Source organism: Macrobrachium rosenbergii, chromosome 21, assembly GCF_040412425.1.
Source record: "Macrobrachium rosenbergii isolate ZJJX-2024 chromosome 21, ASM4041242v1, whole genome shotgun sequence".
Lineage (NCBI taxonomy): Eukaryota > Metazoa > Arthropoda > Malacostraca > Decapoda > Palaemonidae > Macrobrachium > Macrobrachium rosenbergii.
In genome coordinates, this window is record NC_089761.1 from 22,928,144 (window position 1) to 22,943,143 (window position 15,000).

At 37.5% G+C, this 15,000-nt stretch overlaps 1 protein-coding gene across 9 annotated transcripts in view; it reads right to left on the reverse strand.

The window, feature by feature from the left end:
- Positions 1 to 15,000, reverse strand: part of LOC136849810 (cell adhesion molecule Dscam2-like) — a 427,710-nt gene that overhangs the window by 282,243 nt on the left and 130,467 nt on the right. The window lies entirely within an intron of this gene.

Consider the following 15,000-nt stretch of genomic DNA (forward strand, 5'->3'; position numbering starts at 1 on the left):
ATATATATATATATATATATATATATATATATATATAATTATATTTTTACATATAATGTATGTATGCATGTATATGTACGCGCACGTATGTATGTGTGTATCAGTGTTCATATATAGGCATGAATGCCTGTGTGGGTGCGCCATCGAGACTGACACAACACGAAAACGAACTTCCAATTCTCAAAATGCAGGCAAAAAGACACCCGGAAAACAAAAAAATTACGATCTTTCCAACCTCATTCATCTCCCATGCATATAGAGTGTACGGCTTTCTAAAAACTAGCGAATCAATATCTCCGCATCAATTAGTCTCTCTCTCTCTCTCTCTCTCTCTCTCTCTCTCTCTCTCTCTGTACCTGCACCAAGAGAAATTCACGAGATCTGTCAACGAAGATTTTGATGACTTCACGGCGAAGAAGGCAGCTCGCGTGCATCTGGCGGAAGTGATGTCACTTTGATTGGATTATCGAGCCACCTCTGAGACTCCCGATGCTAATGTTGTTTATTTTTATTTTGCTTTGTTGGTTGCAGACACTTTCTGACTGTCTTTGTATATACAGTATATATACACATTTTACAACGTGTGTGTATGTGTATTTATATATATACATATATATATATATATATATATATATATATATATATATATATATATATATATATATATTTAAATATATATATATATATGTATGTCTATATCTATACATAAATGTATACATACACACACTATATATATATATATATATATATATATATATATATATATATACTATCCATATCCATCCGTGTATACGTCGGGGGAGAGGGAGAGAGAGAGAGAGAGACGTGTCTATGCAAGGAAAGCAACAAACACTGAGACCAATACGCAAGAATTCACGCATAAATTCATATGTATACATGCATGCATATATATATATATATATTATATATATATATATATATATATATATATATATATATATATACATACATATATATATGCGCGTTTGTGTGCGTTCGTAAGCAAACGCACTCCTAACAAGTGCTTGCATGCATGTACGGCCGTATTCAGGAAGAGCTCGTCCGTATTGTCAGTGTGTGTTCTTCCTGCTCCATTTCAATCAGGGTCCTCTATGTTCGACCAGTCAAGCGCGACCTCTAATGTCAGGTGGCGCTGTTCCACAAAAACCCGAATCTGTAATTCGAAGCCTTGTGGGTCTGCGCGTACGTCTGTATCGGTTTCCTAAGGAAAGTCCTGTGTGCATACGTATGTATGAGTTCTTTTATATTTTTTATTTATACATACATATATACATACATACATGCATACATACATACAAACATACATACATAAATACACTCATATAAAAACAAAGCTTTATGATAAAGACAGGCAAATAACACATCAGAAGTAAAACTGAAGGCTTATGAATAAAAACAAACTATATAATTTACTTTGCTAACAAAAGATGAAATAATAGAGAAACGGAATGAAGAACAAAGCAGTTGTAAAGCTGAATACATGTTGATAAAAAAAAGTATAACAACTAATTTGTAAATAAAAGGTCAAATGAAGAAGTGGAATAGGTTTGAATGAGTGACTTGACCTCATGATCATGGAAGTTCATGGTTGTAAGGTTATGGCACAGCCCACAAGATCGAGAACATTGGTTAACTGGTCCCCACCCCACATTAAGCAACTAAATATGTCACATGACAAATAGTAATATTGCTGTACAAACATACAGCCCAATTACGAAAAACATAACTGAAAAAAGGATGGTAAGCGCATACAAACACCAGTATTCATCATTTACTAAAGTTCGTCAATGTATTCTCTCTCTCTCTCTCTCTCTCTCTCTCTCTCTCTCTCTCTCTCTCTCTCTCTCTCTCTCTCTCTCTCTCTCTCTCTCTCTCTCTCAGATAATTTATACAATCCTCCACTTATAGCCATGTTTCCGATAATATCTTTATAGCTTAATGTAAACTTTCGAACCCCTCGCAAACTCGACTTTTCCACCCTTCACGCTTATTAAAATGAACTGGTATTCTTAACTTTCTCTTCGGCGTTTCGCTGCATAAATGATCCAGCTTTTTATGTTAGCGTGAGTCTGGCAAGCAGTCTTGGCAGGGAGGGAGGTAGGGAGGAGTAGATGAGGGGGGGAGGGAGAAGCAGGTAGGTTTCGAACGTGGTCTTAAAAGGTAATAAATGTGAGGAAGACTCATAAACTTTAAGTATAATTTTGCAATAAGTGCCTCTTAGTCTTATCCTTGCCAACACTACCATTGACACTGCAATGCAAAAAGGCATTTTAACAACAAATTCACAGTGGTAGGGTATCTCTAGTATGGCTTGTACCTCCCCCCCCCCACCCGCAAAAAAAAAAAGATCTAGCTAAACACGCCTTTTCTGTTTCTCACTCATCGCTTATAATTCTTTGGAACTCAACCCTTTATTCCACGATCCATAGGTAACCTCCCTGTGCACTATCTTTTATCCATATCTTACACTGCTAGTCATAAATACTGGTATGTATGTGATGGTTTTCTTTTCACGGATGACAGTTTTAGTGAGTTTCACTTCTCACTGTCGCGCTGTCGCAACTGGACTATCGAATCTCCATTTTTCATTTTCCCAATTTTTCCCGAACCAGGTGCTGTCTCTGTGGAAGCAGAAGCATCAGCAAAACCAGTGGCAACAGCATTATCATTATTAATGTCCAAATAATGACCCTTTGGAGTGAAGATGCGAGGAATGTAAGCTGCTGTATCTTTGCGTATATAAGCCGCATTACGATCAGGGTAGCCCTCCTCTCCTTTCTTTGGGTGTTATCAATGATAGAGACAGATAAATCCAAAGATCTGCTCCGCTTTGCTGCAGGAGATCTGCAGCCTTTCCTCAACAAGTATTAGGATTTTCATTTTGCTTTCAACTTTCATCGCCAAAATGCTGACAAATTTAGGGATTAAATCTCAGTGTCCTTAAAACTGTATCGGTGCACAAAACAATTCGGCAGAGAAAAAAGGAGAGTACAGGACTATTCTTGACCCATCCACTTATGCTCCTCAAACCCAAGGTAGAAGCCTATGATAAATAAATTCAAAATCATAACTAAACCCACGGTAGAAGCCTATGATAAATAAATTCAAAATCATAACTAAGTAAAAAAAAAAATACGTAAATAAGCTAGAAGAACAACGGGTATCTGAAACGCAAGAACTAATCACAAGAAAGGAGGAAGGTGCAGCATTATCAAACATGATAAGGATGGCACAATTTCTCAAATAGCTGAAAGTTTGCTTGCAAGCAAAATTGAAAAAAAATTGTGGGTTTGAACAAAGTCTGGAAGTAGTGCAGTCAAGTGTGAAGGGACGGATCAATCTCTCAGGTATGTAAGAGTCTATGTGCACCACACAGAAGTAAAATATTTAAAAGTACACATAATTCCAGCAATGCCTTAATTTTTTAATTTTTATTTTTACTTAAGACGAACCCTATTCATACGGAACAAGCCCATTAAAGGGACCATTGGCTTCAAATTCAAATTTCCAAAGAATATGCTGCTCATTACGAATTATGAGAAGGTAAAGGGAAATACAGAAAGAAGAGATCTCACTTATTAAAAAGAAAAAAAAAATGAATTAATAAATTAATAAATAGATAAAATGTATTAAAGGAGTTACGTCAAATAGCATAACGATATCAAGATAAAAAAAAAACTTGAGACCAATCTGAAATTCAGCAAATGGAATGAGCAAGCAAAATAAAAGGAAAAATAACGGGCTGACCTGATTGCAAGATTAGAGATGATGATTTCACGATGAGTGAGATTTTTTAAGAGATTCTGAAAAGGTTTGTTACGGTAAAGACTGAGCCTCATTATATCAATAGAACGATGAAAACGTGGAAGTGGTCACAAACCATACGCACGAACACATTCGTACATAGAAACATCCACGAAGTCAAAATTCTGAAAAACGAAAATATTAGACAGATAAAATGCTTAACTAACTAAATCATGATGGAAGCAAAATCTAAATGAAAGGAATTAACAGTAAATAAAACTTACCTCATGGATTAACAGATAGTTGGTATAAAATATACTTATTCAAATAATTACACGAGGTCAGGTAATTAAATTATTCTGTAAAACAAAAGTCCATTGTACGGTAATAATCAATACTATCAGAAATTCTATCAGGAAAAAAACATCAACAATAGCTATAAGGAAAGACAAAAGAAAACAAAAGATATTAACAAAAATCTTCTGAGTAACTTATCCAAACAGTTATTCAGATACAACATTTTATTTATATATATATATATATATATATGTGTGTGTGTGTAAATATATCTATATTATATATATATATATATATATATATATATATATATATATATATATATATATATATATATATATATATATATATATATATATATATAAAGTTGAAAAGCATTATATAATATATAACGACAAGGAAACTGGAACATCATATTTACTCTTGAAAGTGCCTCGTGCCATAATTATACCCTCTCTCTCTCTTTCTCTCTCTCTCTCTCTCTCTCTCTTTCTTTATATATATATATATATATATATATATATATATATATATATATATATATATGAATTGTTTGCCTGTTTTAAACAACTATCCCTCTACTAAGCAACAGACAACAGAAGTTGAAAAAAAAAACATATAACATACTGGGTTGAAAAAATAAAACTAACATAACAATCTAACAACCACTCATCTACAATGAAAGTACAACTCCATCGCTAACGACTACTGTAATATATAAGTCATAATAATCATAATAAGAGCATCACAGAGGGCGCACAAGAGACGCAATAAAACTCTTCCTCATTATCACGCGGGCCGAAAACTAGCTCCCACCAAACTTTGGTTATAAGTTTCCCCAGGAATAACTCAATCACAGTCCTATTAACAAAGTTATGCTGCTGAGGAGGACACAAGGGGGAAGGGAAGAGGAGGGAGAGGGATGAGTGGAGGAGGAAGGAACAGTGGAAGGAGGGAAGTTACAGACATATATTGTGACAAAAGACCAGAACACTCAGCCTCTGCAAAGTTGTATGAAGATGATCACGCTACTCCTGAATATATCAGCGGTAGTTTCTCTCTCTCTCTCTCTCTCTCTCTCTCTCTCTCTCTCTCTCTCTCTCTCTCTCTCTCTCTCTCTCTCTCTCTCGAGCCACCACCTTTAATGGTGATTACATACACACAATATATATATATATACTGTATATATATACACTATGTATGTGTATGTATATGTAAGTGTATATATACAGTATATATATATATATATATATATATATATATATATATATATATATATATATATATATATCACTGCACTTATGCCTTCTTTATTATTTCATTCAAATTCTCACTGAATAATCTCTCTCTCTCTCTCTCTCTCTCTCTCTCTCTCTCTCTCTCTCTCTCTCTCTCTCTCTCTCTCTCTCTCCCCGCCATCATTAGCAAAGACTTTCACTGCCAACAAACATAAGGGGAAACCGGTATCCAACAATGAAAAAGAAAAGTTAATTCGTTACTTCCACCTGGGAATCCCAATTCAGGACTTTTTCTTGGTAAATGCAGTGTGCCTTAAAAACCATAACATACGAAAGGTCACAGAGAATTGAATTCGCTCCGTGTTCATTTAATTATCCTTCGATGGGTCTCCGTCCCCTTCATTCTTTTCCTCGGAAAACTGTAATTCTTACGTTCTATTGACACCGATTTATTGCTAAGCAAAACTAAATGCTCAATGTCAAATACCTTTTCTTAGCTATTCACTCTCCCACTTACCGACAGAAGCTATGGATATTAGATGCTGCACGTAAGTATTATATTTCTTTAAGGAATGAGGCTGTTTATCTGTAATCGAACTGACCGGTAGACCGGGATCTAATGAAAACGTAAAATATAATAACGATGAATATTAATGATGCTCACACGATCAACGACTGTAACAGTATTTGCAGTGACACAATTCGTCATATTTCCACAGAAAAACATGAAAATATCTTCCGTTCCTATGCACAACTAAATGAAAATTCTGCTAGTGAAAAAAAATGCCATTCTGAAATGCAACAGCAGGTGTATTTAAAACATGAAATGTACCCAAAAATATATGAAACTGCAAAAGTTCAGAGAGAGAGAGAGAGAGAGAGAGAGAGAAGAGAGAGAGAGAGAGAGAGAGAGAGAGAGAAATTTCTACAACTGAAACTACTGAAAAAATCTATCATAAAGTACCCTCTCTGGAACCCTTCCAGTGAAGATATATGTAGTCTTCTGGTGGGGGGAGATATATATAATAAGAACTCCACCTCCTCAGTCCCCCCTCAGCAACCCCCACAACACCCTCCCGCCCCCTTCTCTCATCCTCCTTCCAGGCCTTCCTCTCCGCACCTCCTAGATCAAAGCTGACCGACAAACGAAGGCTGCCTTAAGTGAGATGAACAGGGACTGTCAAGATGAAGTAAGAGTATAAAGGTTGATTTCCTTGAAGGAGCTGACAACAACCCTGTGTTTTCTTTTCTCTCTCTCTCTCTCTCTCTCTCTCTCTCTCTCTCTCTCTCTCTCTCTCTCTCTCTCTCAAGTACACACGAATACATTTGGAGTTGAAGTAAAAGGTAACATTATCCTTTCACAGACTGAATGGTAAAGATGTAAGTACATAGAAAAACTACACACGGACACACACACACACACACAAAAACTTATATACATATATATACATACATATATATATATATATATATATATATATATATATATATATATATATATATATATATATATATATACATATATGAGAGAGAGAGAGAGAGAGAGAGAGAGAGAGAGAGAGAGAGAGAGAGAGAGAGAGAGAGAGAGAGAGAGAATTTCTCAAAAATTAAAACACAAAAGTCTATCTTATCATAATATATATATATATATATATATATATATATATATATATATATATATATATATATATATGTATATATATATACATATACATATCTGAAAAATAAATAGTGATAGTGCTGGTGAAGAACAACATAATCATAAAGCTTACGGAAAATGACCAGCGAGATCTGGCACATAAGAATCAATATGACCCAATACGGAAAAACAAAAGAAAAACTAACAATGCAATGGATATGAAAGAAATAAAAGTGTCACATCGATACACAAAAGGAAGCGCCTACGCCAGTAGCGAAGAGATAAGGTACAAGGGTAGATGGTAAGGGAAAGGTAGGAGGGGGGGGGTATAAGTAAGAGTGGAACAGGTGGAAGGGATATGAGTAGATGCTGAAGGGAGGGGGGTAAGGGGAGAGGGTAAGGGGAGGAGGGAAGGGGAGGAGGGGAAGGGGAGGGGGAAATAGGAAGAAACAGATGCGTATGGGTCGCCAGGTCCCAATTAGATTACGGAGGGGCTGTTACGGGACTGAGCGAAGAAAACCAGGTTATTGGGAGTGACATGCACTCTCACCCCCTATTTCCGTGGCCCCCTACCTCCCTTCCCCTCACCCAATACGATACCCCCCTTCCATCCCTCACATCCACCCACGCCTCACTATATTTACCATCAGCGCCGTCTTTCTTAGATTGCGTTTCTCTCTCTCTCTCTCTCTCTCTCTCTCTCTCTCTCTCTCTCTCTCTCTCTCTCTCGAAGTCTTTAATAACAGCTGGGGAAAGGTTTTTAATCTGAGAATATCATGACTTCTTGGATTCGAGACAGACTGACGGACAAACAGACAGACACGAAAAGTTACCGTACAGAGAAATACGGCGAAGGGGAAGATTAAATCCATTTCATCTTAAAAACATGAAACTGCTTTGCATTTATGAATGTATAAATGAATATTGTAAAACTCGAAAAAAAACTGCCTCTCAGCCAATACAAACAATCACCGCGTCTGCTTTCCTTTCACAAAGTGAGAGAGAGAGAGAGAGAGAGAGAGAGAGAGAGAGAGAGAGAGAGAGAGAGAGAGAGAGAGAGAAATCCAATTCAGGCTTAATGAGAGTGATCCAAGTGAAACATTTAAATATCAATTACCCTTCAGCAAATAATACCCGAGGAGAGGTGAGGGCGAAGCTAAAATGGCACGAAGAGAATCTAAACTGGAATGAGGGGAAGGCAAAGCTAGGAATAAGGGGAAAAGTAAACTGGGATGAGAGGAATGCAAAATGAAATGAAGGGAATCTAAACTGGCGAGAGAGAGAGAGAGAGAGAGGAGAGAGAGAGAGAGAGAGAGAGAGAGAGAGAGAGAGAGAGAGAGAGAAGATGCAAAATCTATTCCTGCGAATGCTTGCGCCCTCTTCAAAAAGGATACAAATTGAATGGCGAATTTATCACAGACAGAAATCCTGGTGGTGCAGGAAGCGAACCGGGCATTAATCCCGATGATAAACAAAACGCCATTTTTGGCGCCCGTATTATATGCTCCCTTGTATCCTATACATGGCTGAACAGCCGAGAGGCAGCGAGGGAGAGCTTGCCTCCTGGATATTGCAGTATCCATATATTTGCATCCATTTGATTAACCTTCTCCCTTGCTTGCATCACTTAAAGCAACTCCCACTGAATGAGACAGGGTACGGGAAAAATGCGCGGCGCCTGCGCAGTTCGGTGGCAGAAGAGTGATGAGAACATCAAATGAGGGATAACATCATACGGAGCTCTGTGGCATATCACACAATTCCACAGTCCTGGGCCATCTCTTCCCTAATTCAAAACGTGACTTCAATCACGCCCTTGTAAATCTTTAACTAAAATGGGTATACTGTAATAAAAGATAAAGCGTAGGGTGGGGACTTCTGTAAGGTTCAAAACAGATCTCAACTTTCACTAACCTAGCAATGCATTGCTTGTTCGTGATCTGCGTCAGCGTACACAAACCAGGTCCAATTCGGTTTTGTATATATACAAAATTACCTACAAAATCTACGGGTCACAACCTACCTAGGTATCGGTGGTCACCCGAGTCAAATCGCTAAGCGCAACCCAAAGAGATTTTGATGGTGATCCAGACCAAGAATCACGACTAAATTGTAACTGAATTTTGGTGGTGATCTGAAAACCAAATCACCACCAATATCTACTAAGATTTTAGTGGTGATTTGAAACCAAAATACCTTAAAAAAATTAATGAGAGTTTTAGCGGTTCGAATCCAAAACAACCGGCAAGGCGTTGTGTGTGAATTCGTCGGAACTTTTAAGGTTAACACGAATGACCGATACATACTCGAAAAGCATCAAAAAAAAAAAAAAAGGCAGAAGCATGGAAACTATATGACGGTTAGAAAGAACACTTAATTGCCTTTGGAAAAAACATTAAGTAGACTGATTAATAATGAGTGAAAACTCCAGAGCCTGTGAATGAGACATGACCTGATTCCCGGAAAGGATAGGCGGCGATTATATCATGTAATTATTTGTTCCTGAACAATGAATAAATTTTCCGTACATCGTGCAAGTCAACTATTGTATACCTAATTTACTAGAATTTTACTCATATTATACAAACGAGTTAAACTCCGTAACCTGTTTCCTCCTAAATGAAAAGTCTAAAACTTACCGTAACCAGATATTACTGGACTTTTATTCTCCAGTCATGAGAACTGATATGTTAAATACCACATTACAGCTAATTACATACTACCGAAAATTAAAAAACGTGATAACTTGCACAGCACAAAACCCTGGAAAAATAGAGGTTTGCTGATAACAGAACTACCTGTGGGAAGGTCTACCATCAAACTCTAATTTAAGACTAATCAATAAAGCGATATATACTGCAGACCATCCGGTCAACCTCTTTATCAAAATAAGGACAATAATAAAAATTCAAACCAATATGGATACACAAAAAAAATCAAACCTGGCCGAAAATGAAACAACGCTTACGAAGTAAGGAAGAATAAAACAATGGCTTGTGCATATAGGCCTACTAGCTTCAATTATGTCCAGAAAACAATAGCAGCTGGTTGCCAGAGAACGCCGGCAGCCTCGGGAAGCGAAGATGTAGCACCCATAAGCCACCAACAAGGGCCAAACTAAGACGTAATTAGCGGTCAGAGGCCTTTAGGGAGGCCGATCAAAAAACTGAATTCGGAGTAATTCGAATCCAAATTGAATCCAAAACGTAGAAATATTATTATCATAAGTTTCGCAAGGTTTACTCCCCCCCCTAAAAAGTATACGAAACGAACAAGAATTTTCCCGACACAAAAATATAACCATACATAGAAGGGAAAATAGATATAATAAATATAATGATGAGTAACAATGAGATGAACAGAACCTAGTAGAATGAGGATGTGGAGTAAAGAGGAGGAGGAGGGGGAGGAGGAGGAGGAGGATTTAGAATATATAAAACAAAAGAGCAAAATCCCCGAAGGTTTTCCGAGAGAGGTATAGATACCGACGGGCCCGAGACTGACACAACAACAAACTCGGCGTTTCTTCACTTGCTTCTTCTTCTTCTTCTTCTTCATCCATATCATCGTGAGAATATTAGCAGAGAGTAGAGTAACAAGGGAGAATCCCCAGGTGTGCTGGGAAGTGGTCTCGTAATCAAAGTCGGCTGGAATTAATTAGATTCAGGGAGCGGTACTGCTGATAGCTCCAAGACGAAGTAGGCCGGATGAAGAGAGAGAGAGAGAGAGAGAGAGAGAGAGAGAGAGAGAGAGAGAGAGAGAGAGAGAGAGAGAGAGAGCGATCAAGTTTTCAAAGAGTGAGGAAAAGGAGGTGTAGGAGCTACATCTATTATTAATACTACTATTCTAAACAGACCACAGGCCGCAGCGGCTGATTAAAAGATGGTGAACTCAAAGGATTTGTTTGGTAGGATGGTTAATACTTTGGAACCATCATACAATACAGTACAATAAGTTCGGGTCTTCATATACAACTGAAGAACATGTAATAAATGTCAAGATTAACAAGGAGAACTTACGAAATGTATCATAAAGAAACAACCTACACACTCTTCTAAAAAATAAAATTAATATACAGCAGATACCTGTATCAGATTGTATCATGAATGCAAAACTGGGAGATCATGGAGAAGATTTGGTACAATCAAGATCTCTTTCATAATGAATAAGAAAGAATTATAACTGGAAATTATAAATTTCCAAAAATAGTATTGATCCCCCTTCAAAAACAAAGAAAGAAATACCAAAATTTCGAAGGGGAAAACGAAGGAGTCAAAGAAAAGACTGAGAGTCGCCAATAAATGAAGATATACAGAAGGGTTTCGAGACAAATGGTTAAACATGGGAAAGGTGGAGACCACCGACAGGTGACTGAGGAGGCAGAGAGAGAGAGAGAGAGAGAGAGAGAGAGAGAGAGGGGTGTGTTACTGGCTACTGACGAGTAGGGCGAGAGTACCTAATGACTGGTTTCATCCAGTTTTCCATCCACTTGTATTATGTTATTATACATTTCACGGAATACACATCACTCACCAAAGAATGGCATTCTTAGAATGAGAGAGAGAGAGAGAGAGAGAGAGAGAGAGAGAGAGAGAGAGAGAGAGAGTACCGTAGAGGAAGGGCATTTGTAAAAGACAGATAGATAGATAGATAGATAGATAGATAGATAGATAAACGTGTAGACCAGCCAAAGCAAAGCCCCAAAAATTGTACACCCAACCGCAGAGCGCAGAGTGCGGAAGCTGACAAGAGCTGAGCAGACTTGCGTAATAAGAAAATCCACACGGCACAAAAGTCGCCACGAAAACGCCACCAGCAAAAGACGAAATGAATAAATTGAGGAGAGGAAAGATAATTGGTTCGCATCCCAGTTAATCATCTCCAAATCTCCAGTCTTATCAAGATCTAATTTCATCTTACTCTTCATTCAATTGCATGTTGCTTGCGGGACAAATCCCCGAGGCCCAAATGGATTACCGAAAAGGACGGAAGATGATGCTCCTCCCCCAGTGTTTCACAGCATCCGCTCTCGCAAATGAAGAAAAGGAACAAAAGCCGTAAAAGTATTCTTTGTCTTGACTCAGTAATAATGTGGTTCTAGTTGTTTTTTAAGGCAGATGCACTTGAAGCGAAAGTAGTTGTTTTTCAAGTCAGATACACTGGAAGCAAAAGTAGTTGTTTTTCAAGTCAGATACACTGGAAGCAAAAGTAGTTGTTTTTCAAGTCAGATACACTTGAAGTAAAAATAGTTGTTTTTCAAGTCAGATACACTTGAAGCGAAAGTAGTTGTTTTTCAAGTCAGATACACTTGAAGCGAAAGTAGTTGTTTTCAAGTCAGATACAATTTAGCGAAAAGTAGTTGTTTTTTCAAGTCATATACACTTGAAGCAAAGTAGTTGTTTTTCAGTCAGATACACTTGAAGCAAAAGTAGTTGTTTTTCAAGTCAGATACACGCGAAGCAAAAGTAGTTGTTTTCAAGTCAGATACACTTGAAGCGAAAGTAGTTGTTTTCAAGTCAGACACTTGAAGCGAAAGTAGTTCTTTTCAAGTCAGATACACTTGAAGCAAAAGTAGTTGTTTTTCAAGTCAGATACACTTGAGCAAGTGAGTTGTTTTCAAGTCAGATACACTTGAAGCAAAGTAGTTGTTTTCAAGTCAGATACACTGGAAGCAGTAGTTGTTTTTCAAGTCAGATACACTTGAAGCAAAAGTAGTTGTTTTCAAGTCAGATACACTTGAAGCGAAAGTAGTTGTTTTCAAGTCAGATACACTTGAAGCAAAGTAGTTGTTTTCAAGTCAGATACACTTGAAGCGAAAGTAGTTGTTTTTCAAGTCAGATACACTTGAAGCAAAAGTAGTTCTTTTTCAAGTCAGATACACTTGAAGCAAAAGTAGTTCTTTTTCAAGTCAGATACACTTGAAGCAAAAGTAGTTCTTTTTCAAGTCAGATACACTTGAAGCAAAAGTAGTTGTTTTTCAAGTCAGATACACTTGAAGCGAAAGTAGTTGTTTTTCAAGTCAGATACACTTGAAGCAAAAGTAGTTGTTTTTCAAGTCAGATACACTTGAAGCAAAAGTAGTTGTTTTTCAAGTCAGATACACTTGAAGCAAACGTAGTTGTTTTTCAAGTCAGATACACTTGAAGCAAAAGTAGTTGTTTATCAAGTCAGATACACTTGAAACGAAAGTAGTTGTTTTTCAAGTCAGATACACTTGAAGCAAAAGTAGTTGTTTTTCAAGTCAGATACACTTGAAGCGAAAGTAGTTGTTTTTCAAGTCATATACACTTGAAGCAAAAGTAGTTGTTTTTCAAGTCAGATGCACTTGAAGCGAAAGTAGTTGTTTTTCAAGTCAGATACACTTGAAGCAAAAGTAGTTGTTTTTCAAGTCAGATACACTTGAAGCAAAAGTAGTTGTTTTTCAAGTCAGATGCACTTGAAGTAAAAGTAGTTGTTTTTCAAGTCAGATGCAACCGAAGCAAAGGTAGTTGTTTTTCAAGTTAGATGCAACCGAAGCAAAAGTAGTTGTTTTTCAAGTCAGATGCACTTGAAGCAAAAACAGTTGTTTTTCAAGTAGATGCACTTGAAGCAAAAGTAATTTGGTGTCAGTAGTCAATTACGATGGTCCATGTTGTTTTCTAAGCAGCTGCACCACGAACAACAATTACAGCAGTAGAATTCAATTATGATAGTTTAAGTTGTTTCTAGGCAGCTGCACCAGAAACAGTAGTAGTAGTAGTAGTAGTAGTAGTAGTAGTAGTAGTAGTAGTAGTAGTAGTAGTAGTAGTCACGTCCTTATAGCAAACTTTTTATTTACAAATGTTTCAAGGTTGTTCATAGAAAGTAGCGTGTCATAAATGTCATTGCAAGACGATCCCACATACTTGGGACAATCGTCAAGCTAAAGCTTTCGACAGATTATCGGATGTAATTATACGACTATACAAAAATCTGCTAATTCTAATAAACAGGGTTTATTTCAGTGATTAAGTGATGGAGGAAAGTTCATTCATACAATGATCCCAAACAGAAACTAGACACCAAGATAACAAAAAGAAGTTAAAAGACAAAGATACAAACATACACGACCACAAGTACACATTCTCACACTTAAAGAAGTACTACTCGGTAGTGTCAAACGTTTACAACTCCGAATGTCGATAAAAAACATACACAGGTAAAAAATGCGCCGAAGTGTCTTCGGCGTAATCGAGTTTTCTGTACAGCCGCTACAGCGTATAACCATGCCCACTGAAAATAGCTCTATCTTTCGGTGGTCTCGGTATAATGCTGTATGAGCAGCGGCCCATGAAACTTTAACCACAGCCCGATGGTGGCCTGTCCTATATCGTTGCCAGAAACATAACCACAGCCCGATGGTGGCCTGTCCTATATCGTTGCCAGAAACACGATTATGGCTAACTTTAACCTTAAATAAAATAAAAACTACTAAGGCTAGAGGGCTGCAATTTGGTTTGTTTGATGATTAGAGGGTGGATGAACAACATACCAATTTGCAGCCCTCTAGCCTCAGCATTTTTTAATATATGAAGGCGGACAGAAAAAGTGCGGACAGAAAAAAGTGCTGACAGAAAAAAGCGCGGACGGACAGACAAAGCCGGCACAATAGTTTTCTTTTACAAAAAACTAAAATATTTCAGACGTAGGAACGAAACACCTTCAACTCTCTATGCTTGGAGGAGTAAGAGCAGAGACATTCTCACTAGAAAATGGGGAGAAGTGAAGTATAAAGTCGGTTCTTTTGGGTGAGGGGGAAGGAAGTCTCACAGGAAGAGGAGAGAGAAGAAAGATGTAAATGTTTACTTTCTGAGGAGGTGGGAAAATGTGGGGAGGGGGGGGAGAGGGGAGCTGGGAGTTTACCTTTTAAGAAGGGAGAGTATATTAGACGCCTAGGCTCTTTAATGGTGAAGAAAATGGGAAGCAAGAATGAAGAAAAAGCATGTCATAAGAGAACAGCAGAAGAAGAAGAGAAGAAGAAGAAGAAGAAGAAGAAGAAGAAGAAGAAGAAGAAGAAGAAGAAGAAGAGGTGGGGGTGCAACA